The sequence below is a fragment of the Globicephala melas genome, chromosome 4 (genome assembly GCF_963455315.2).
Source record: "Globicephala melas chromosome 4, mGloMel1.2, whole genome shotgun sequence".
NCBI lineage: Eukaryota > Metazoa > Chordata > Mammalia > Artiodactyla > Delphinidae > Globicephala > Globicephala melas.
Genome location: NC_083317.1, coordinates 145,440,953 through 145,466,218, shown reverse-complemented (window position 1 = coordinate 145,466,218; position 25,266 = coordinate 145,440,953). Strand labels below are relative to the sequence as shown.

The 25,266-nt window shown below is 47.3% G+C and overlaps 1 protein-coding gene across 10 annotated transcripts in view; it reads right to left on the bottom strand.

Annotated features, from left to right (window-relative positions):
• The window catches only part of LRRC3B (leucine rich repeat containing 3B), a 94,381-nt gene extending 74,295 nt beyond the window's left edge, over positions 1–20,086 (bottom strand). For 3 of the 10 annotated variants that reach the window (XM_060298673.1, XM_060298676.1, XM_030876436.2), the window contains exon 1: positions 19,540–20,086. The gene's annotated coding sequence lies outside the window, so the exon portion shown is untranslated. Of the gene's footprint in view, positions 1–17,256; positions 18,660–18,860; positions 19,430–19,539 lie in introns of those variants that run through there. The other 7 variants (XM_060298674.1, XM_060298672.1, XM_070045506.1 and 4 more) reach the window with 7 other exon arrangements.
• Between the last annotated feature and the right edge of the window lie 5,180 nt (positions 20,087–25,266).

Here is a 25,266-nt window from a genome sequence, read left to right as displayed (position 1 = left end):
TCCCAGACAAGGAGCTCGAGACCCTGAGATGCCTAGTGGGTCGTCCAGGGTCACACTGGGAGTCGGTGGTAAACCAGGACCTTCATCCACAGCTTCAGATGCCCAGGCCAGTTCATTCCATCCCCCAGAATTCCCCCACGCAGCCCCCTGAGCCTTTATAGCTATTTATATATAAAACCATACACGCCATATACATATATAAAACCGTATTTATACACATATATATAGAACACACATATACACATACACATGCGCGCACACACTTACATTGTGTCAAACCACATTCTGGCTTCCTGAGTGCCTTGTGAACGCTCTTTCACCACAAATGCGTCCAGTCCCAGAAAGAAGGGCGTTCCCCAAACCTCAACCCTTGTCATCTTTGCTACTCACCAAACAGCCTTCTCTCCCTCTATCCCTGCATACATGAACCACGCAGCCTGGAAGGCTTTCAGGAACTCTGCCCATCCTAAAAGATAACATTCCTACCAATGTGTTATCATACCATAGAAGGCAGCTTTAGACCTGCAGACAATTACTCTAGGGCTGGACCTGACACCTCCCTTCCCCTTAAGCTGTGATCCTGAGGAACAGACGCCTGGCCAGCTCAGGGCTGGATACCAGCAGCTGGTGGATCTCCACTGACCCAGGACATCCTCAGGGCCTCTCCCCTCTTTCACCCCCACATCCACTTGGTTGGTTCTGTGGCATCTGTCTCCTTAGCATCTCTCGCTCACCCTCCCTTCTCATCCCCGCTGATACACCTTGATGCAGGCCCTCCCTCACCTCCCCCAACACTGTTATGAGGTCTCCTCCCCGTATCCTGGTCACACTGCCTGCTCACCAAGACACCCTCCTCACCAACGGCTCTCAAAACATGGTCCAGGGACTCCTGGGGGGTTCCTGAGGCCCTTCCCAGGGATCGGTGAGGATATAAGACTCTTTCCATAATTCTGTAGCTCTGACTTGACTCCAGTTATGATATAGACTATTTCCATAATACCACAGACACGACACTGAAGACGTGACTTGCCTTTTCTACTCTTCACCTATCACAAGTGGACTGGGGTTTTCCCAAGGCTTTCTGCCATGGGCTATCACAACAGAATGAACACAGGAGCAGGTGTGGGAATCAGGTATTAATGTGACGTGCAGAAACGTAACATGATGCCACTCTCCTCACTGAATTCTTGTTTTGGAAAATAAATTATTTTTCACAAAAAATTGCTTTTATGTTAACACAAAATGTGCTTACTATTGTTATTTTTAATAAATTAGTAAACTTTTTAAGTTCTCAGTATTAACTTCTAATTTAGCATATTTGGTAAATATGGATAATATAACCCATGTAAACAAAAACTCTTTGGGATCCTCCATCACGGTTGAGACTCTGAAATGTGTCTAATGCCAGAAATTTGAGAACCACTGTCTGAGTTATTCTCGTAAAGAAAATTCATTTATCAGGTCACACCTCCAATGTATAAGCCATTGCTCTCCACAGGTAAAGTCCTTATGGATTTAGCAGGGCCCTCGAGGCTGGGCATCCCACCCATCACCCCACTCCCTCCTGCACGCAGCCAACCCCAGCACAGGTGTCCCAAGGAGCTGCAGTGGTTTTGTATTGGGTTGATTTTGCTTCATTTGGCCTTGTTCTCCAGAGTTCCCTTGCCTGTGGGTTTCAAGGGAAGGTCAACCACAGCAGAAATCTGTGTGAACCATGGCAGCGGAAGTGAAGCCACAGCATCAGACTGGACACCTCTGCGGCATGTGCAGTTGGGGCATATTATGGACAACAAGATACAAAAAGACCAAAAAAAAAAAAAAAAAAACCCAAAAAGCCAACCGCCACTTCTGAAGAGCCAGGAGCAAATGCAGGACACTGCGCATGCCCCCTGCACGCGACACCACCAAAGGGGCGGGCAGATCACCTAAGCCACACCTCCGGCCCCACCCCTGGCCACACCCCTACCCTCACCCCCATGTAAGGAACAAGCTCACCGCCCCCACCCCCATCCCGGGTAAGAGAGCAAGGGAACTTGTTGCTTGTTTTTACTCCCTCTGGCAGCCACCGCAGCCCCAATAAAGCCTTGCCTGGATTTCTTGTCTGGCCTCTGATCAATTTCTACTGATTAAGGAGGCCCAGAACCCCGGTTGGTAGCAGGTGTCTGAAGCCCTTTTGAAGCGATTCTCATCAACTCCCGACCCAGGTGCCTATATGACTCTTGTCTTCTTCGTGTCCTCAAGGTGCCCAGCACATATATGTGGCGCCCCACCTGTAGTGCTTTATGACCTCAGTTTTCCATAAATCTGCCTCTCCCTCCTATGTCTACAAGCTCTCTGCAGAGACAGGATCTCACGATCTTTATTTCTCTTTCCCCAGTCCCTGGAACAAATGCATATTCGTTAAATAACCCTAACACAGGGGAGGTAGAATAAATATGGCAAGTGGGTTTCTAAAGGTCAGACATGGGGGAAGGGTGAATGAGAAAGGATGGAATTGAAGAATTCCAAATTTCTAAGTGGGAAGGTCTGCATAAGGTTTGTTTGTTCGTTTACATCTTTATTGGAGTATAATTGCTTTACACTGTTGTGTTAGTTGCTGCTGTATAACAAAGTGAATCAGCTGTGTGTATACATATATCCCCATATCCCCTCCCTCTTGTGTCTCCCTCCCACCCTCCCTATCCCACCCCTCTAGGTGGTCACAATGCATAAGGTCTAAAGCCTTTAAACTTTAGTAGGCATAAGAATTACTTGGGGAGCTTGTTAAAAATGTCAATTCCTAGTGTCACACCTTCAGATATTCTGATTTAGCTGGTTTGGGGCAGGGCCTACAACTCTTCAGTTTAAGGAGACACAGGGCCCTCTGATGAAGAGGGTCCTCAGAACACACCTTATGAACCACTAGCAAAAAGAATCCGGGGAGGAGGGATGCTTAGGTCAGCAGTTCTTAAACTAAGCTGTTCTGAGTCACTTGGTGGGGGAAGGTAGGGAGAGCAAGGAAGACTTGATAAAAATGCAGTTTCCTGGGTTCCACTCCAATTTCTCAGAATCAGATTCAGAGGTACTGGACATCCAGTGGGGCTCAGAGTCAGAAAACTGTACTCTCGGTCTTGAGAACCTGGGGCAGAGGCATGAGCTTCCGGTCTCCAGCTAATCACCTACGCTGATCCCTGAAACTTCCTTCTGGGAGGCAGAAGCCATAGGATGCCCCTGGATGGAGGAGATCAATAGTCCTAAGAAAAGGCCCTTTGCGGCGGGGGGGCGGGGATCATATGAAAGATTCTAAAGAAAAGATCAGGAGCTTCTGGAAAAATACTGGATTAACAAAAAGACTAATAGGACTGATTCACAGAAAGGACAGACAACTGCAAAGAAAAACCTCTCTCCGTAATTTTGCCAATGAGTTTTGACTGTCTGCTTGGTGCCTGTGGATTTCTCTCCAGTGGTGTCCCATACAGTTGTTTTTTTTTTTTTAATTTTTATTGGAATAGAGTTAATTTACAATGTTGTATTAGTTTCCAGTGTACAGCAAAGTGACTCAGTTATACATGTACATAGATCCACTTTTTTCAGATTCTTTTCCCATATAGGCCATTACAGAGTCCTGAGTAGAGTTTCCTGTGCTATACAGTGGGTCCCACTTGACTGTATACAGTCTTGACCTGCACCATCCAGTACGATAACCAGCAGTCACGTGTGGCCACTCAGCCCTGGAAATGGGGCCTGCAAGACTGAGAAGCTAAAGGTTGAATTTTAATTGTGATTTATTTAAAGTTTAAAAACGAATACTCATTCAGTTATTGGAAAACGTTTAAGTATATCTGCTACAACTTGGATACGTAAATCTGATCTTTCAACAGTACCTTTATGAAATCTAAATATAGGTCAAGTGTTTCTGATGAAAATTCAGTGTCCAAAGTGCAATGTGCTGTGGGTATAAAATACACACGAGATTTCAAAGACTCGGTGTGGAAAACATTTAATGAGTTTTAATTTGGATTTAAGTTTAAATGATACTTTTGGAGATACTGGGTTAAGTAAAATATATTATTCAAACTAATTTCACCTTTTTCTTTTTACATGTGTAGTGTACTACTGGAAATTGCATAGGTAGCTAGCATTATGTTTCTGCTGGACAGTGCAGTTCTAGTCAAGACTCTGTAAACTGTGACACTGAATAGTGTCACTAAGTATTTTGAAACCGTCTTGGAACGTTACTCTATAGAGCGAAGTGCGTGTGTAAAGTTGTCACCCCAGCGGACCAAAGGCTGACTCCAAAAATGCTAGCATTTTAGAAACACAGTCTTTTCTGGATCCCATCCCTACCCCACCTCCACCCGTGATGCAGCAGCCTTCAGGGTAGCTGGCGAGTCCCCTCTGAAAAGAAGTCTTAGGATTTTCAAGTCCCAGTCTGGTGTCTACACACCTTGACCACCCTCTGCATTCAACAGCCTTACTTCAAACAACTTTGGCTTATTTCAAACCACCCCAAAACGGTTTAAGAATTAACACTGATGAAAATATTCAAAATATTATACTCCCCGCTCTCAAAGAAGACCCAACACTATTTTAGATCAAATCAATGGCGTGTCTCTCTAAAGGGACCAGTTATGAGGCCAGCCGCACTCCTTAGCCATGTTTGTTAAATAAACTACCAAACAGAAAATGACACTCTTTTATAATCCCTTCTAATGGGTTTCATCCATCTGAAAACTGCTTTGTCTGTTACAGGTGTTTACTCACACCTTGAGACAGAGGTTTTTAACTCAGGGTCCATGCCCTACCCCTCCCTATATTGTGGCCATAGCTAGAATACAAGGGATCCACAACCGTGGAAGGTCTTTTCTGATTTTTTTTCTCCACTGATCTCCAACTGGAATTTAGCTTTCCTTCCAATTTCAAGGCAAGTAACAAAGTACATTAGTATTATCGGTACCTGTGGCATGAGCAGTAAAAAAAATCACAGCTTTTTTCCACACGACCACACAGTTGTTCCAGAAATCCTGAAATATCGTTTATGTGCATCATAACTTTATGGTAGTTAATTCTTCCTGACTATAGCCCCTCATACTATACAGAGGCAACTCTTAGTCAATTTCTAATCTGGTCATCGTTCAGCTACAAAACAGGGAAGGTGCCTTCTCCACCTAGCGATCAGACAACTAGGATGCTGTATAGCCTTACGTATCTACACTTGCTTGTCCTTCATGAATACGTGGGAAGAAATCAGCCATTTAAATTATTTGTTAGAGTTTCGCAAAACTGGACCGTTCAAATGAGAATTTTTAATTCTTCGTAAGTTAACACTGTCTTTTGAAATATGAGAGGCATGTGGGCTGCAAGTCTATAACAGGCAAGTTCAGACACATCTGATGGTTAAGCTAACTATTAAAGTGTGTTATTTAAAGTAATGTTTAAAATTGTTGATAGATTGGGCAGTGATATAGGTCATGCATACATTTGTAAGCTCTGTGAAAATCAGTGTGTTTGTGTATTTTTTTTGGTTCTTTGTAATCCTACATACTTTTTACATTTAAAAATGTTTTTTACATTTTATTTAAACAAATTAAAAATATTAATTTTAATATTTTACATTTTATGTAAACACATATTAATTTGTTGAAATAAAATTTTTTCAAAATAAGAAGAGATACGTAGGTTTCACTAGACTGCCAAAAGGATACATAGCAGGAAAAATGGTTAAAACCCCCTGACCTAAGCATTACATTATTAATCCAGGACTCTGAATATCCATGTGTTTTTTAACTAGAGGCACCTGTATCTAGTAGAATCCACAACGTTACCTAGCGCCCGTCAGGTAACACTCACACTGCCTACTCCACCCACAAGTGAGTCTCTCTGTATTTCTGTCTCTATTCTTGTCGGCACACAGAAAAGGTGGAGAAGGGAACATTGCTTCTTAAAGAAGTAATGGTGCACAGCTTCACCTGAGAAAGCCCTGGAAGCTGATGATGACAGAGTTTTTGGAGCTTGGAAGGCAAACAGTAACTACCTAGTAACTCAATAAAATGCCATTAATTTTCCTGAGAAACCAGTTGGCTCTTCCACCTTCAATATGAAAAGTGAATTAAGATTCTACCTATTTCCAAAGCTATTTCCCTCCATCCATCGAGTACAACACAAATGTGTATTTAGAAACAGTACTACCCTTGCCAATTAAAAAGAAAGTTATGCGGGTAGTAGTAAAACCAGGCTAGGCAGAAGAAAGTGACACGTATGGGAGGTCCACATTTCTCAGCACTGTTGTCCCAACATTTAGAAAACACCCCTGGCATAAAAACAACGCTGTCGCTTTTAGAAATTTTCTTCTGTTTGTTTTTTTTTAAACACCAAAACCAAGATTCAGCCACAATTTAACACTGTCAATACTTATTCTTCATTATACAACTGGCACGCCAACTGTTACCTAAGCACGTCAACTCTTCAAATCCCACACCCACACATTCTTAACTCCTCTGCACCCAGATATGAATAAAGATGAATAGCATCTTGAGGAAACAGTATCTCCATTCTCAAATTGCAAAAGCCATGGAGCAAGTCCTCCTCGTGTCTGAAGGATCTCTCAGAGGAACAAGAAAGACCCCGAAAGCCACGATTTTGTCAGAAAAAAATCACTTCCTTCTATGCAACCTGCCCATTGGGTATTTAAAATGAAAAAGGACCTCACGAGTCCTTTCCAATGTTGAGGTTCTATGATTCATTTATAAAGAAATGACTTTTCTTTGTTATTTTACTAAAATTAAGTTAATTATGGTTTTTTGGTGGGCCAGCAGCTCAACTCAGCAGCTCTTTACGGAGAACTGCTCCAGGAGACCCTATGTGGGGTGAACTAGTAAAAAGTTCAGGGTGTTAACAGCTTCTTCTCTAAAAGAATTTATGTTTCCTTCATCTCCAAACCACAGTTGCAGGAAATTTCCAACACTCAAATTAACCGTTTTCTAAATGTTTGTTTATAAATTGGACGTTTCCCACTCCATTCATTAGTGTTCACTCATTCTTTCATTCAACAGGAAGTTACTGAGTGCCTACTAAGTGCCAGGCTGGTGGTAAGCATCAGATACCACGGTATAAAAAAGGCACATCTTTGCCCAGATATGTTTCACAAGGTGGCTAGGTGCCAGGCTAAATTATAGTAACCTCCTATATTAGTCATCTCAGGCTGCCTGTTAATTTTGTTATAAATTCCATAGGCCGGGTGCAGCAGGAATTTATTTCTCTCAGTTCTAGTAACTGGAGTCCAAGATCAAGGTGCCAGCATGGTCAGGGTCTGATGAGGGCCCTCTCCTTGGGTTACAGAAGGCCATGCTCTTGCTGTATCCTGAGGTGGCCTTTCCTGGGTGTGTGTAACTGGAAAACAGGAAGGAAGCTCTCCGGTGGTGTCTGGCCCTACCCTCCTGACCTCACCCAAACCTAGTCACCTCCCAAAGGCCCCATCTCTAAACACCATCACATTAGGGGTTAGGCCTCCAACACCTCCGTCACAGCAAATGTGCTATTTGACCCATAATGTTAACTCAATAAACTTAAGTGTTTCAAATCCACCTCAGAAGAGTAGGACCTGGGTTTCTCTGGGGTTTGGTTCCTGAAGTGGTTGGTATGGGACAGGACCCCAGACACCAACGGGGGGTGAGAGCTACAGCAGCACCAGACCCCTCAGTCCTGAGGGCCCAGGGGGGCTTAGGGCTTGGAAGCCCTCTGATGTGCTTTTGTAAGTCAGGTGTCCTTACTCCAAGGCCTGCTTGCAACTCCAAAGCTTCTCGTGATCAAGTTCGATCAGACAATACAAGGAAACAAATACGGATAACCCAAAATCAGAATACCACCAGGATTCAATGTATTATATCACAAAGCTGCAATTACAGAGTGCTTTTCATCAGGCCTGATGAAGCAGGCCGGTGGCCTAGCCACCTCTCTACTTCACGGAAGCCGGCATCCACCAAGCTCCCTCAACTAGAAATAATTCCACTCTTCTAAGGTTTGATCATTTTTCTTAAAACCTGCTCGATCAAAGCCAGCCTGGAATGGAAAGTACTCAAAAGAGGGGAAATTTCGGGCTTCCCTGGTGGCGCAGTGGTTAAGAATCTGCCTGCCAATGCAGGGAACACGGGTTCGAGCCCTGGTCCGGGAAGATCCCACATGCCACGGAGCAGCTAAGCCCGTGTGCCACAACTACAGCTAAGCCCATGCGCCACAACTACTAAGCCTGCGCGTCTGGAGCCTGTGCTCTGCAACAAGAGAGGCCCGCGACAGTGAGAGGACCACGCACCGTGATAAAGAGTGGCCCCCGCTTGCCACAACTAGAGAAAGCCCTCGCACAGAAACGAAGACCCAACACAGTCATAAATAAATAAATAAAATTTTAAAAAAAGACAGGAAATTTCACAAACGTAAGTGCAGATCTTGACAGGACCCCGACTAACACCTAGCGCGGCTGACTGCTTCTCAGAGAATCTCCCCCGCCTCGAAGGAACAATCAACACACACCGCATAGAAGCTGAGTGCACCTTTTCCCCAGGATCTTAGATCCAAGCAGAAGCAATCAATCGCTCTCAGCTGGATCTGTGACAGCCAGCCTTCCAGAATGGAATGTCAAGTTCCTTGTGATGTTTTTAACAGAATGAAGGGGAAAAAAAATACTCCTACATTTCTCTTCCCCCATCTATTGTTAAAATTAAAAAGGCAGGTAAGGCTATCCGGGTATCTCTGGGTGACTGAGATCAGGCTTGGGCTCTACTGAGTGGACATCTCTGCCACAGTCCGTGGGTTCTGGGAAAAATTCTAACACGTGTCAGGTTCTTTGCAATGGCTTTTATGTCCATAAGCCAAAAGGTTCTTTGTGGCGAGGCCGTTTAGCAGAAAACCAGGGCTCTGAGACCTTGAGGCACTCTCACCTGTGGGCCACACAGCGCCCAGCAGAACCACATTCGAAGTCAGGTATTCAACTGCAGACCTTATCGTGGCACAGCCTGAGGACCTAGAATCCCATTCTCCCAGAGGAGACTGGATATAGCCTCTGGGTAGGCTTTGTTTTGTTAATTTTGTTTATTTTTTGATTGAATGCGTTCTACCATTAACCATTACCATCACGAGCTTTCGCATAGAAATCTGGACGTCTGACATTTTTTGGGCAAATCCGAAGCTCAGACCCGCACTGCTGCAGGCAACAGAAAGGCAGAAATAAGAGGAGACCGCAGCTGACTCCCCGGTGGATGTTACCATAACCCAGATACGATCAGAGCCCCTCTCCCTCCATGCCCTCACGCTCAGCTACACAGAGACTTAACAGACCATGCTGTCCCCTCTTGTGTGCAGGTGCTCATGTGACTCTGCTCCTCCTGAGATGCCTCTGTCTGTCTTGTCAGTTTGGTGGGTTTTTGCCATCAGTCTTTCAGGATTCAGTTTCAATGCCGCTGACTCCATGAAGTCCATTCTGATATGCCTGGAAGAAGGCTTTGCTCAAGGCTCTTAAACCTTGTCTTGTGCTTGTTTTGTTGAACCTCTCTTCCTATGTGCAATATTCAGTGCCGGGTACGTAGCAAGCGATCCGTAATGCTGTGATCAATACTAGAAACAAAGACTTTTAAATGGTACTTATCACGTACTATTCACAGTACCTTATACGTATTAACTCATTTAAGCCTCACAACGACCAATGATTATACCCATTTTACGTAGAGAAAACTGAGGCACATTAAAAGTTAGGAAATTCTGCCAGATTCACTCAACTCGACTGTGAAGTGGCAGAAGAGGGATGAGAACAGAGTCTGGCAGCCTCCATATGAGAAGGTGGATGGACACTTAGAAGGAGGGGAGGGAGGGGAAGAAGAAGGGAAAGCAAGAGAGAAGGCAAGAAAGACAGATGAGCTGTCAGCAGTCCGGAAGAGCAGATGGAGAGAGGGGAAAGAGAAGCTTTTGTGGCAGGAAGTGCAAGTCTTTGGGAGAGGCAGGGGCAGTGGTGTGTGCTAGTCAAGTTTTAACAAGGGACTCGCTGGGAAAACAGCACTGCTTTATAATGCCTGTCAGGTTCTGTGGTGTAGATGCCCCTGCCGTAGCTGATTTCAGGCTGCCGTGTGGCATCACCAAGGGCAGAGTTTCAGAGAAGAAGTGAGAAGCCTTGTCACTGCTAACTAGTACTAACACACCAGCTCGAACACACCAGGGCGTAGGTGTGCCCAGGAAAATGACAGATGGAGAGACAGGCAGGACCGGGTGACGAAGGACCTATTAAACCCTCGTAAGGATGTAATCCTCCTGGAGACGACCAGGAGGAACTGAAAAGTGTTTAGCAGGGACTGACATGATTACATGGTTATAAAGAGTTAGACACAGATGAACACACAGTCAAAATTTTAGGAACTCATCTTCCCTCCAGCTCTCCTGAGCGATTATTATTGTTGCAAAGTTATCAGTTGGTCCACTGCTTTCCTAGTCTATCCCTTTGCCTCCCAGCTACTCTTCCCACCCCCATCCCCTCACTCTAGTCACAGACCCTAAGGATGGCAGAGTGTCTCCATCTGTCATTGTTGGATCTGTGGTACGTAGGGTCTGGAAGCTCTGAGCAAGAAAGTGAGCCTGGACCCGCTTAAAGACGAAGGCCAGCGAATGGAGTATAAATTAAAAAATGCCCTCGCAGACCACCGCACTGGAAGGGGCTTTAGAAACCATCTAGCTTGCAAGCGTCCTCTGTCTGAGGAAAGGGAGCAGAGAGCAGTCATCCTAACCAGCCCATCACCACCAAGCTGGTTAGGGCCAAAGCTGGTTGCCCGGCTCCTGACCAAATGCTCTACATGCACATAAAGACAAGGTTCCTGAGATGCCGCATCCCCCCTGCAGAGTCAAAGGCTTTCTTAGAAGAGACTTCTTTTCTACTAAGCAGGTTCCACTTCACCAGTCGGCACAGACAGACGCATGGCGATCCCCAGGCTCAGGGACCTGCTGTCATCTTCCCCCAGCACAGGACAACATGAACCACGTGCTTAGGGACCACTCCGTGACCTCGGTCCGTCTCCGTCACTCGAGGCCTTATGATCCAGTTTAAGAATTCTCCAGATCCTGGCCTCTTCCCATGGGTCTCCATCCACCTGCCCACACTGACGTCTCTTCCTGATGAGTAAGAAGTGGGTAGGGACAGGAAGTGAACCTTGAAAAGCCATTGTGGCAGCTCTGCTTTGAAAAAAAAAAACTGTTGGGAGAAGTTGACACTGTGGGCTGAAATGCACCGTACTCTAATAATTCAACCTCACTTCAGGAGAAATTGGCCGAGGCTTCAGGACATGCGGCCAAGACAGCCAGTGGGAAATGAAATGCAGGCCCGTGTTCACCCAGCCAGGAGCCAGAAGCCACAGCTGCTCCAAGGAAGCCCATTTTCCAGTTCTCACAAAGGCATCCCATCGCCCGGCCGTGGCCCTGACACGTGGCTTCTTTAACCTAGAGCTGTTCTCCACTTCCCAATGCCCATCAGAATCTACGAGGGTGACCCCTAGGAATAGGGCGGATAATGCCAATTCCTTGGGCCAGAGAAGTGAAAACTCATCTAGGAAGACAGACCCCAAGGAGGTCTCCACAGCTGAGGGCCCCTGTGCTACAATTTGCCCAGGTCCGTCCCAATTCACACCCACTTCTTAGAGGAACAACCATACCCCCTTTTACTCTCAAAAGTATCCCGGTCATGAATGATATGGTCACCCCAGTCGCAGACCTCCAAGGCATCTATCAAGAGGATTCAAGCAATCCAGGAACCCGAATGGGACGAAAGTCATGAATTTGTTTACTAATGTTGAACGACAATTTAGCGTTTCACTCTGTTATAAATGCAGGCCACAAGCCTTGAACACAGTACCGGGACCGGCGATGTTGCCACCCAAACATACAGGTGGGATGTTTTCCTATCACGGTGCAGGTCTGCAATCACCCACAGCAGCGTTATACTCATCCCACGGGTCCACCATCAGATCTTGTTGTGCGTACACTAGTAGGTCACAATGGTTTACACGGCTCGTGTTATAATCTTATGTACTGCCATTTATAGATCTAAACACATCATTCTAGGCTCCCTAAATGTGTCAGACTGACAAAGGGCACCATGGCATAAATAAGATTAAGAGCCCTGGGCCTGGTGACGGAGAAGCCACATTTACCAAGGACAGGGAGTGTGGGAAAGACAGCCTGCCCTCTGGCTGAGGTCTCAGCTTGCCTTTGGGTTGGTCTAGACCTTGAGGAATTATTTAGGTGCATTATTAATAACTTGTACACCTCTTCTTCAGGCCTTTATCACACCCATTAGCTTTCTTCATCTTCTCTTATTTTTACGCCTTTTTTCCTTATCCTTTGGATTTGGCTTTTAGCAAGTATCTCTCAGTCTTCCTGTATTAACCGCTGGGCCCCCTTCCTTTGGGTGGCCCATTTCCCCTGATGTTTGCCCCTCCTACCCCCTTTCTCTCCTACCCCCCCCCCCACTGCTTCTCTGTGGCCTCTCTCCTGGGCCTCCTGACCTGGCTGGCTCTCAGCCATCCCTCTCTCATGAGTTTTGTAGCAGATGCTTTGAGCACCAAGAGTCTACATTATACCTTTCGTTGGGGAGGGGTATTAATTTTGTTGGTAGGAAGTGTTTTTGAGAAGCAACTAAAACACAGACCGACCACCCAAATAAATGACTACAAAACACTCCACGGCAGGAGATGACGCGACTTTGCCAACCCAAGCTTAAATATAATCTGTAGAAAGGATGGGAAACATTCCTGCTTGGTAATTGCTCATGACCAGATGTCTAGGGAAGGTCAGCAAGCTGGACCAGGATCCTCCTCAGAGCATAAATTCCCAGTGTAGCCAAGGAAGGGATACTGCTTAGTCACTGCTACCAGGGTGAGCCCGCTGTATGCAGGCCTATGCAAGGACTGCTTTTCTAGACCAGAACTGAGGTTAAAAAACTAGAGGGGAAGCCAGGACCTTCGCGCTTTAGTTCTGGACAAATATACAAGTGCCCTGTGCCTTCTTCCGGCTACTACCAGGGGAAATGTTTGTCCAGCTGTCTCTGCCAGCAAGGTACTGATTATTTACATGCAGAATGAAAATTCTATCAGTGACCTAAAAAGAAAAAAAAGAGGAAGAAGAAGAAAGAAAGAAGGAAACCAATCTAAATTTGTATTATTCCATGCTTGAGAATGACTCACAATATTTTATTTTTTATATTTGTTTTCCATTTCACTTCTAATAAAAGGCACACGGCTTCCCTGGTGGCGCAGTGGTTAAGAATCTGCCTGCTAATGCAGGGGACACGGGTTCCATCCCTGGTCCGGGAAGATCCCACATGATGCAGAGCAACTAAGCCCGTGCTCCACAACTACCGAGCCTGCGCTCTAGAACCCGCGAGCCACAACTACTGAGCCCACATGCCACGACTACTGAAGCCCGCGTGCCTAGAGCCTGTGCTCTGCAACAAGAGAAGCCACCGCAATGAGAAGCCCGTGCATCGCAACGAAGAGTAGCCCCCGCTCACCGCAACTAGAGAAAGCCCGCGCGCAGAAACAAAGACCCAGCACAGCCAAAAATAAATAAATAAAATAAATTTTTTAAAAAGGCATAAATCCTTTTTCAAAAAGTGTCTTAAATCCTTTTTCAAAAACTGTCACCGGACAAGTATTAATATAAAAGGCATCTCAGAGAGCTTAGGAGAAATTGAAACCATAAATTTTATAAACTTATCTGTTAATTTATCCTCTGAAAGAGAAAAATCTTGTTTTTATCCCGGTGGTTCTTTTTCAATATGTATTCTTGTATTTTTTCTTTTTTTTTTTAATGAATTATACAGCCCTTACTCTTAGCTTATTCACTTTGGGAAAATATGTTCCAGGCCTGTCAGCTCTTGAGACGGTTGCAGACTTCATTCTTATATCAAATGGTCATTTCATATGTCATGTTGTGACGTATTAATTCACCAGGTTTTTACAAAGCACAGGTAGGTAGATACTAGTATGGCAGGTACAAGGGCTGCCATCATGGTTCCCGGTCACTTGTAGAATAAAGCTCATGGAAGCCACAATCTGAAGATAAAATACTAACGCTATTAATCCTATGGATTATTCAAATCTAAACATAGATTAAGATATTATGTTTTTATTTAAAATAAAATCCATGAGGGAATAGGTTCTCAGGTTCTACTTGCTTATGTTTTCTTTTTCTTTTCTTCCCCCTGCTATCCTCTTCAAATCCCACAGATTCTTATTATTTGGCTTCTCTTGTTATTAAAAATTGGTCAAGTTCAGATGCTCTGGTTCTTGATTCTCTTTTATTTTTAAGTATCTCACCAAAACCAAAACTCCTATCAATACTTCTTACTGTGTATTGCATACAAATATTTATTCATTGTGTTCTGAATAAAAAGGTTTCGTTTTTTTAATAACCTTTGCCCAGAGCCTGTTGCTTAATAATAATTGTTATTCTGTCAACAAACTTGTGTTTATATGATTAAAATAAATACACCCCCAACCAATTGCCCCATTAGAAGTGTTATGTGGGCCACACAGGAATGAGTAAGTAAGTAGAGGGGGTATAGACCACACTCATGGGATAAGGATACAGCTAACTCCCTGACACCCCTGAAAAGCTAGGAATTGGAAACCAGGATTCTGCCCAGGTGCAAAAGAATTCTTCTTCCTGAGGTTCCCAAAAAAGAAACCATTTCTCTGGGACGTTGTCACACCTGATTTCAATGCCACATCTTTTATTCTCTAACACTGCAGTAATCCAACTAAAGCGGTATCCCCACCTTCAGAAGATCACCCTTCTGGGATGATCTGAGGTTCAGGGCTCTCCCTGAGGACTGAGGCATCTGTGCCCATTTTCCCCTCCTTACATAAAAACAATATGCGTTTCTAATGAATTCTCTAGAAAGTGAACGCTTCCCCTGAGATAACTGAGGACGCTGGGATTCAGATCAGTCAACCCAACACAGATGGCGGACTGAGGAGGTGGGTAGGAGGGGAAGGGGGGGAAGGACAGCATCTCTCAGTGCAGGCTCTCCGGGGTCATCTCTGCCACCCCAAGGCCCTTCATCAGCCAAGCCTCCTTTCCATACCCCTCATCCTCACCTCTTCCTCCTTCACCCCAAACCTACTCATCACTGCCCGAGGGCCTCTGTCCTCGTTTAGCACAGCATCAGGGATGGAAATCTTATTTCAGGTGACATAACAGGCACCAAATTTCCACCCTCCGCCTGTAACTCTTAGCTACCGCCCACCCCCCAAACACACACACACAATGTGACTCTGAGAAACAGGCTTTCCCAATTCCCCTCTCTGTTTACTGACTTTTTGTTGGTTCAGCTCCAGGGGGAGAACATCCTAGTATTGTAGCTACAGAGAAAAGACATAGGATGCTCTTAGAAATCAGAATTCTGTCCTACAAGAATGCCTAGGGGCATATGGAATCCCTAAACTGCTAGAGAAAGTCCCCTTTGTTAAAGGGACTCAGGGAGTGAGAAAGGGACAAAGAATTACTTTCCCCTTTCTGAGCCTCAAGTATGTCCACTAGAAAGATGTGATTTTGCCTCAAATTGACATCGGCCTAAAGTTTAACGCAATGGTCAGAAATCCCGAAGAAATAACACCAAATCATCTCATTGCATGCAAAAGGATTTTTCCCTCTGAGGTCCAACATTTTTTTTTTTTTTTTTTTTTTTTTTTTTTTGGTGGTACACGGGCCTCTCACTGCTGTGGCCTCTCCCGTTGCGGAGCACAGGCTCCGGACGCGCAGGCTCAGCGGCCATGGCTCACGGGCGCAGCTGCTCCGCGGCATGTGGGATCTTCCCGGACCGGGGCACGAACCCGCGTCCCCTGCATCGGCAGGCGGACTCTCAACCACTGCGCCACCAGGGAAGCCCCAACATTTTCTTATTTTCACAAATACTTGGGTTTGGGGCAGGACAGAGCCACTCAACTTAACAGAAGGACTTGGCTAAAATGGTTGAGAATCCATTAAATTTTGTTTAGAATCATCTAAAGGGTTGCATGGTTAGTTAATTTTTTTATTGGAAGGCTTATCAGTAGCATACTGCAATGTTTGGCAAAAGACACACATTTGTGGTGGCTTATCCACTCTATGATCGCGGCTTTTTCTGGTTATGCAGATGGAGGCATTTATGAGAAATCAGCAAAAGGGTCTACTTTTTAAATAAACAAGCGTTTCCCTAATTAAATTTTCATGAATTAATTCTAAGATGCTGAAAACAGCCACAGTGAACCTAATCTATACATGCATAAACAGAGCTTATTTTGACCACGGGTCAGAAGACAGTGGGTCTAGTACTAGTGGTACCAGAAACACACCGTGTGGCCCTGACCACATCAAGAAGGCCCCTCCCGGCTTCTGGATTGGGATGGGTGATACCTGAGCGGACTCTAATGTTCTGTGATTCAGTCACTAGAAAGGGACTCATTTGCAGAATACTGTGTCTACAGCGTGTGTCCCTAGAGCAGAGCCCTGCTCACATTCGGATCCCCCTTCCATTTCTCCTCACGTTTACAAAGGGAATGTCCTCCAGAAGATTCAGAAAAGAAATCCAGTGCCAGCAGCCAATTCCCTAAATCTGCTTCCGGTGCCAGGATCCCATCCTCTGGAGGTGCGCCCCGTGGGGCTCTGAGGGGGGATATGCACCATCCGTCTCCCCAGGGTCACAGCTACAGGGGCCTCCAGTGCAAGGATGGCACCGCCAGCATGGCCTGGGGTTTGAGTAGAAAACGGGGGGCCTCACCCCTGCTTCCCTGGGACAAAGGTTCTTTGGTACCAAATGGGGTTCAAAGAAGGGGACACACCAGTGTTCTCTAACCAGTCCCACCACTTACTGGCTGGGTGACAATGAGCAAAGAAATTAATTTCTCCATGGCTTAGTTTCCCCACCAATAAAACGGGAGTAATAACTACCTTCCAGGGTTGTTGTGAGGCTTAGTGCCCATGAATGAAATCTTTAGAGCCTGGTACAGAGTAAATGCGAATGCTGGTGGTTATTATTACTACCTGTCTCCCCAGAATAGCTCAGCAATCTGAAAAAAAAAAAACCACCTTGGTGTGGATTTTAAGTCTTCCTTCAAGAGTCGCCAAGGGACACGTTCCAATCTGTTTCTACAGGCAAAGCAAGTGGCCCAAGCACAAAACCAGGCGACAAGCACCCAGAAAGAACCAGGTCCTCGGGTGTCCAAAGTTCAGTGGTGCCGAGTGAGGGACTTAATTCTGGGATCCTACCTCAGTTATCCAGGGAATTCGGAGGAGGCCAACGCTCTATCCCCCTCGACGCCTGGCCTGGGAGGGTGTGGAGTTTGCGCTCAGCAGGTGCACCCCAGCCTGTTCCGAGGGCATCCCCTATCCGCTGCCTGGGACTCCGGAGCTTGCTGTAGGGAGACAGGGAGCTCGCGGCTGCAGGGGGGGCCCGGATGGGAGTGACCGAACTCAGGATTCCTCCGGAGCCCTGGCCAGTCGACGTCTCTTCCGGAAGGGTCTGGCCAGGGCGTAGGGCCCAGAAAAGGGGACTGCGCTGAGCTCTGCTTTCTCCCAGCTCGGGTCCGGAGAGCAGAAGATGTCCGCAGGGCAACCGCAGAGCCGGTGGTGCCCCTCAAAGCCTGCACGTGGGAGAGCTGCACAGGAAGGACCAGAGGGATTTATGGGGCTCCTGACCTACGCAACCTCCAAATTCGCCTCCTATGGAGCCAGTTGGAACCAGCCGGGAATTGGATTCTCAGCCCAAGGCGCCACTTTGAGAAGGGCGTGCACCTCCTCAGAGAGAGAAAGGTTAAATAAGGTGCTTCCAGGCCTTTGACAGCCCGGGGTGTTCCCCGCCAGCATCAGTGGATCCCAGGAACTGCCCTTGCCTCGCCACAGCAGTCTAGGCCCCCTTCCAGATTGCTGGGGTGCAAAGGAGGAAAGCGCCTCGCCTTTCCGCATCCGCCAAAGCGTCTGCAACAACCAGAGGATCTACCTGGGGGGCTGAGAGCTGGGCAGACAAACCTCTGCCTGGGGCCCCGGGTCTGAGAGCCAGGCCTCCCCTCACCCGATGCTCACACTCCTTAGCCCAGCGCCCTGCGTTTCGCCGCACGCCCTTCCGTGCCGCGCTACCGAGCCTCCCGGGCGTCTGGGGCTCCCCGGGTCCCTCGCTCCGCCCAGGTGCGAGGTGGGGAGGGGCGGGAGAGGGGGGGCGGGGGCTCCCACTGCAGCCTCCGCCCCCTGCGCTGTCCTCCAACCAGTTGGGACCGAGGTCTACTCGCCAGGCGCTGGGACTATCCCCAACCCACCACCCAAGCCTGCCGCCGGAGTACCGGAATCCCCTTCCCACCCTGCGGCCGTGGAAACATCCCTAACTCCCCGGCGCGGGGCAGGGACTGTGGGCGTGGGAAGTGGAAGGGTGTGGAAGCCGGTGTCGGAGAAAGGAGGGGACACGGGGGTCCTCTTCGAGCAGGGAAAAGCTCCCCTGGTCCCTGATCTGACCACTCAGTCACCGCCCAAGATGCCAACGTACACAGAATCGGGAGGTCTGTTTCTCCCGGGGAGAAAGGTCGCCCCATCCCAGGCACCCAGAAGCCTGCCTTCCCAAGGCCTCCGGGGCCCGGCATTCCAGAGCTCGGGTCTGCCCCTCTGCTTTTCTCAGGTATCAACCCCTCCGCCATCTGTCTGTACGCACCCGCCCCCCCCCCCCCAGGCTCAAATTCCTTTTCCTCCACGTCTGAAGGCGGCCTGGGGCCGGCCCCTCGCCCCCTTTAGCAGAGCCTTTTGGTCCACCCTCAACCAGATCCATACCCATCCTCAGCTTCCTCCCCCCGCCTCACCAGCACCCTGTCCCTCCCCTAACCACTTACTTCACCCACCCGCAGCTGCACTTGCCTTCCCACGGCGCACAGCCTCGGGTCACTCCAGGGGGTTCATTCCCGAGCTGGAGGTGGCAAATGGAAGAGCGGGCCGACTCCCGCCGCGCCGGACGGAGCCCCAGGGGCGGGGGAAGCCTTCCCCCACGTCCCACCTATACTACCTCTCCATCTCCGCTCCCACTCAACCCCTACAGGCAGGATCAGCCCCGCTGGGTCCCAAACCCTCGCCTCTCTAGCGGGAGCTGCAGGGAGCGAAAAGTCGACTGGCAAGAACGCACGGAGAAACAGGCAGATGCCTAGGGCGAGGGGAGGTTCGGGGTTGGGGTGGGGAGAGGAGTGGGGGAAGGGCGCAAGCGAGAACTGGACACGCAACTTGCACCGCACTGGCTGAGCAGCACGCAGGGAGGGGGCACAAAAGTTTGCAGACTGTTGCACTGCAGCCAGCGGCACGCGAGCAAAGAGGGTAGACCACCCACCCCCGCCCCCAACTCGCCAGGAGGGAATCTCTCCAAGGATCTGCGCCAGGGAACCGGGAGGGGGCGGGGGTTGGACAAGGCTCAGAAATGGGGTGATAGTTGTCCTCTACCGGTGCCGGGAGGGATGGCCTAGGCGCCCGGGCCGAGGGGACGATGCCGCGCTTTGCGAAAAGCAACAGGCGGCTGCACCTTACCTTGCGCCGGTCCGCGGCCGGGGTGGCTGCTCCATCCTCGCAGCGCGGGGAGCACTGCCAGACCCGTAGCAGCCGCCGTCCCCACCCGACTGCCAGCGGGGCTGCCGGCCTCCGACCCGGCCGGCCGGGTGGGCTGGTTCTCCCGCGGCGGCTGCGGCGTTGGTGCGCGGGACGCGGGCGGTGCGTGGCTGGGCCGCTGTCCTCCGGCGCCTCCGCCGAGAGAGGGTGCGGCCCCGGGCGGCCGCGCCGGGAGGCACCGCTGGGCTCTCGCCGCTGCAGCGGCCGCTGCAGACCCTGCTCCGGGCCCGGAGCCTCGCCGGAGGAGGAGACAAAGCCGGGAGGGGGCGAAGCGCCGCTCGCCCAGAAACGCTCGGCTCAGTCGCTAGAGGGGAATCGCCTCCAGACCCGGGCCGGGGAGGAGGGAGGAGGGGACTGCAAAAGCTGCAGGGGACGAACGTGACCGCCGGAGCCAGCCTCGGCGGCGCGGGCGCCACTCTCCCGCCTCCCGGGCGGTGGTCCGGGATGGAGAGAGAGGGCGGGGGTTGGGCGATTGCTGCGGGGGGAGGGAGCTGAGGTGGGAGTGTTCGCTCGGCCCGCCGCCTTCGCCGCCCTCCCTCCCTCCCCCGGCCCCCCCGCCCCCCGGCAGAGCCCCACTCTCAGGGTACTCCGGGCCGATGCTTTCCCTGCTTTTCTAACTCTGGAGATCGGAGATGAGCCGAGCTGGCAGAGGATGCATAACGTGCTGATAGGGGAATGGTCCTCTAACAGGGAAAAAGGCTGATGCATGAAATCCTTCGGACAAACCATTGCTTAACCGGGTGCTAAGTATTGCGCTAGGCGATTTTGCGGTAGGGTGAATAAAGTGGGATACCCCCGCCCCGAAGACTACAAGATAGACCCCAGAATGGTCCCCTGCAGCTCCTGAAGCCCAAAGTTTTGGGACTGAGTCCTGGACCCTGAGCCCTACCCCCAATCAATCCAGTTTCCCAAAGCAGAGGAGGTGTGAGAAATTTCAATTTTTCCTTCCTCTTCCAGGATGACTTTGAGCGTGTAGCCGAAATGGAGTCTGTATGTCCCCGAAGAAAGTGTGTGTACGATTAAAGCAAATTATTGGTATTCATAATGTTACTGTTTCATGATTGCAATTCTTTATCAGATCTACACCCAAAGAAGAAAAAAAAAAAAAAGGTCCATAGGACCCGGCCTTGCCACGGTCTACAGATACAACCTTCTTTTCCACCCCTATCCTCATCCCCTCACCAGGTAGAATTAATCTTTCCTCCTCTTTGCTGTCACAGTTGTATTTGCCAATCATTCGCAGAATTTACATATTTATAGATTTTTTTATAGATTTCTATTGCTTCACTGACCTGTATTATTTTTTTTTTTCCACTGCAACATCCAGCCATGTTTTGTATCTAATGGGTAACGTACTCAAGGAAAGCTTAACCAGCGGAAGGTCACTTTCTCCTTCAAACACAGCTAAATCCCAGTGTCTCTAAAATTAAAGGGACTCAGCGATGAAATTTTTCAGAGTTTGGGTGGAAGAGAAGACACAAAAAGTTAAACTCACAGCCCCTATGACCTAGAAATGTAACACTCTTTAATTCATTTTTGTTTCTAAACAATCTTCTTCTCCCACTGACCACCCTACCTCTGTTTGTGGAATCTCCAAAGGCAAAGAAAACCGAGCTGTTGCACAACTGCATAGGGCAAGTGGTATGTACTCAGCTGCCAAAACCTAGAGCAAACCCATTCCAGGTGGAGAAGGACCAGAAAATCGTTATCATTTTGTGACCTGTGTCAAGTATGTTGGAATCCCGCCACGATCTCCTCATTTCCCCATGAGTCTCTCCTATTCTGGATGCATTTTTGAACTGTTAGAGCAGTATTTCATTGCTGACTGTTTGTGCTTTAGGGATATTTTAAATCATTCTTCTCTGTCTCCACTTTCTGTGAATTATAGGACAGATACCCCAGACCAGGTATGCACTGTGAAAAAGGTCCATAATGTGTAGGAGATTAGAAAAAAAAAAAAAAAAAGACTCCTAAGATCTTTTCTATTTCTAAGATGATACTGAGATTGGAAAGGTTGTAGTTTCGTTTATTTGGGGGTTTTTTGTTTTGTTTTAAATGAATTCACAGATCAATAAATGGCAGGTGTGTAATTTGGTATAGTTTTTCTGAAGGGAAGTTTTACTATGGAAAGCATAAAATGTTTGTATGTCATTGCCCCGATGACTCTATTTCTAGAAATTCATCCTCAGGAAGTAATTAAGGATGTACAACAAGATTTATCGACCGGGTATTTATTGCCGTTGTTTATATTGGTACTAGTAGAAAATTCAAAACAAACAAGACCGAACTCAAATGTCTTAACAAGAGAGAAATGGTGAAATATTTTGAAGAACTATAAATGGAGTATTAGTCAGACATTCAACTGTTGTAGTGGATAGGTGAATATTGTCAGGAGTGATGGTTATAATACAATTTTAATTGAAAAAATCAGCTGCAGGGATGAGAGAATAGTGAAAATTAAAATCTGGAATGGACAGATCTCAGTTTAGAGTCAGACATTTCAACGTGCCAGCCATGACCGTGACCTCCAATAATTGGGTTGATGTTATTTCTCTCACAGTGTTGTACTTTAAATGAAATAGTATTTATGAAGAACTTAGCGCAGTGCCTAGGGCATAGCAAAATCTCCATATGTTTTTCTTTGGCAATCGTTAAATGTTTAAAAATGAGTTTAAAGTATAATACATTTTTATTACATCTATATGTATTTAGACTCCTGTCTAGAGTAATATGCACTCCAGTATTAAGAGGGATAAACTGTGTTTATCCCTCTTAATACTGGGATTATGGGTTTCTTTGTAAAAATGTATGTAGTAATCAGAAGCAGTGGAATTAGTTTTCTCTTCATTAAAACAAACAATTTCTAACTATGGACACAGGAAATCTCTACACTAGGATGCTTTCTGCTCTAGTCGATTCACGTAATCAACAAGACTTGCTGACTCTTGGTATCGCGCATGCTATAAAAAGAATAAATGACAGGGCATGGAGTTTGTCACCTTTCATATAAACTTAGATTTGTTTTGTAGCAACTAGGAGTCAAGTCCCAGCTCAGCAAAATATGCTGCTTAATGTGAAGAGCTGACTGGTTGCTGCCCCTGCCTTATCTTGAGAGCCAATAAAAAAAGCAGAGGAGAGAGAAGGGATCAGAAGTTATATTCATAACTTTTGATTAGTGAATCGGAGAAGAAAGCCTGGCACTGAAGGGCCATAAGAGTCTGTGACCTTCACATCTACAATAGTGGGCCCTCTGGGTCGGAGGTGGAGCTTTCGTAAAACTTGCCTGTGTCTATTACAAAGGCTACAGGAATACAGAGGCAAACATGATTTACTGGTGTTTTCAGTTTAACTCGTTTAGAGGTAGTCTGACTGCCTCTCCCCCACTGACTGATGGGAGTTGATGGGTAGAGAGTCCACACAGCTCCTCTGCTGTTATGACTCTAAGGCACGTTCCACACTGTCTCCCAGAGGCCCTCAGCATCACTGTGCCCCAATTATCCGCAACGCTAACTAGCTCAAAAGTGAAGCCTTTATTGGCTTCCTTGTTTCACTTTCCTGGACCTCTAATAGAACTTTCCAAAGAAACTGAACTCTCACCTTTATCTCAAGGGTCTGCTTCTGGGGTAACCTAAGTCATCTCTCTGGCCCCTACTGATTCCTAGAGGAGCAGGTCAAATGACCGACTTGATGAATTTGAAGAAAGAAACAGCATTATCCATTACATTCCCCCCTTTTGGTAATGGTAAATCCATAGGCCATGCGTGTTTGGACTGCCCCCTGCCATGTGTTTGAGGACTTGCCCTCAAAGAAAGGTCTTTAATTAGCATCTGGATGGATAAGTGAATTTAATTCAAGAGTGATATATTAGGACACCCTCCGCGTCCTTACAGATCTAAAATCATGTTCTCCAATCAGCTTTGTTAGCAATACAGTAGACATTTTGATTCCATGTTTGATTCTAGAATAGGTCCACGTGATTCATAAAAGCCAGAAGGTGGAAACAACCCAAATATACATCAAGTGACAAATAGAAAAATATGTTATATCCATACTGTGGAATATTATTTGGCCATTAAAAGAAATAAAGTACTTGTACATGCTACAGCACGGATGGGCCTTGAAAACATTATGGTAAGTGAAAGAATCCAGTCACAGAAGACTACATATTGTATAATCATATTCATATGAAATGGCCAGGAGAGCTATAGGGACATAAAACAGATTAGTGGTTGCTTAGGGTTGGGGTGGAGGATGGGGAAGGAAAGTGATAGCTAAAATGTATGGGGTTGGACTTCCCTGGTGGCGCAGTGGTTGAGAGTCCGCCTGCCGATGCAGGGGACGCGGGTTCGTGCCCCGGTCTGGGAAGATCCCACATGCCGCGGAGCAGCTGGGTCTGTGAGCCATGGCCGCTGAGCCTGCGCGTCCGGAGCCTGTGCTCTGCAACAGGAGAGGCCACAGCAGTGAGAGGCCCGTGTACCGCCAAAAAAAAAAAAAAAGGTATAGGGTTTCTTTTTGAGGTCATGAAAATGTTCTAAAATTGACTCTAGTGGTGGTTACCCATATCTGTTAATGTACTAAAAAAACCATTGAACAGTACACTTTAAACGGGTGAATTATATGATATGTGAGTTACGTCTCAAAAAACCTGTCAAAGTTAGGTCCACCTGGTGATGCTAAATGTTAAGGTTAGGGGAAGCTGGGTAAAAGGTGTATGAGAATGCTCTGGCTTAAACTTGCAACTCTTCTGTAAGTATGAAATGATTGCAGAATAGTTTTTTTAAGTGGGTCTAAACTTGCGAAGGTCCAAACGGGGAGGTTCAAAACCTTTCTGACTCAGTTTCTCTGCTTATAAGGGACAACATTTTCTCATAATCCTCTCATGTGGCGGTTTTAAGAATTAATTGAGATAGTGTGTATGACATCAAGAGATAGTGTATATGACATCAATGTATTTGGCAAACAGCCTCTCTCTCTCTAACTAAAATAATAGGGACCTAGGTGCATAGGACAGAATCATCACGGTGTCTCAGGTATCCCATTTGTTCCTAAGATCTCCGTTATCTTCCATGCCCCCCTGTTACTTTTCTGCTATAAGATTCGGCCTGACAAGGTGTGGTCAGAGTTCCAGCAGTGAGGTTAATCATTTTATGACTACAGTTTAATAGACTGCAATGAGCCAGCTCAGTTTGCAATGCCAGAGATTTGGGGGGGAAAAAGCAGGGTGACCTTAACAATAGTCGCCCAAGTGGCCCTCCTTAGCAATTAGTTGTAGCTATCTTTGTTATTAGCTGGATTTTATGCAAATGGGATCATTCCAGCAGACCCACATGTGAGGCTCTAGTGGCTGATGCAGGCTTTCTTTTCTCCTTCTGTAACTCTCATGGAAGCCAGCGCAATATATCTGCTAATTGGTCTGGAGTCAGTGCTGTAACTAATTATGGGGTTGGTTTCCTTCTTTCTTTTTTTTTTTTTTTTTGCGGTACGCGGGCCTCTCACTGCTGTGGCCTCTCCCGTTGCGGAGCACAGGCTTCGGACGCGCAGGCTCAGCGGCCATGGCTCACGGGCACAGCCGCTCCCGCGGCATGTGGGATCTTCCCCGACCAGGGCACGAACCCGCGTCCCCTGCATCGGCAGGCGGACTCCCAACCA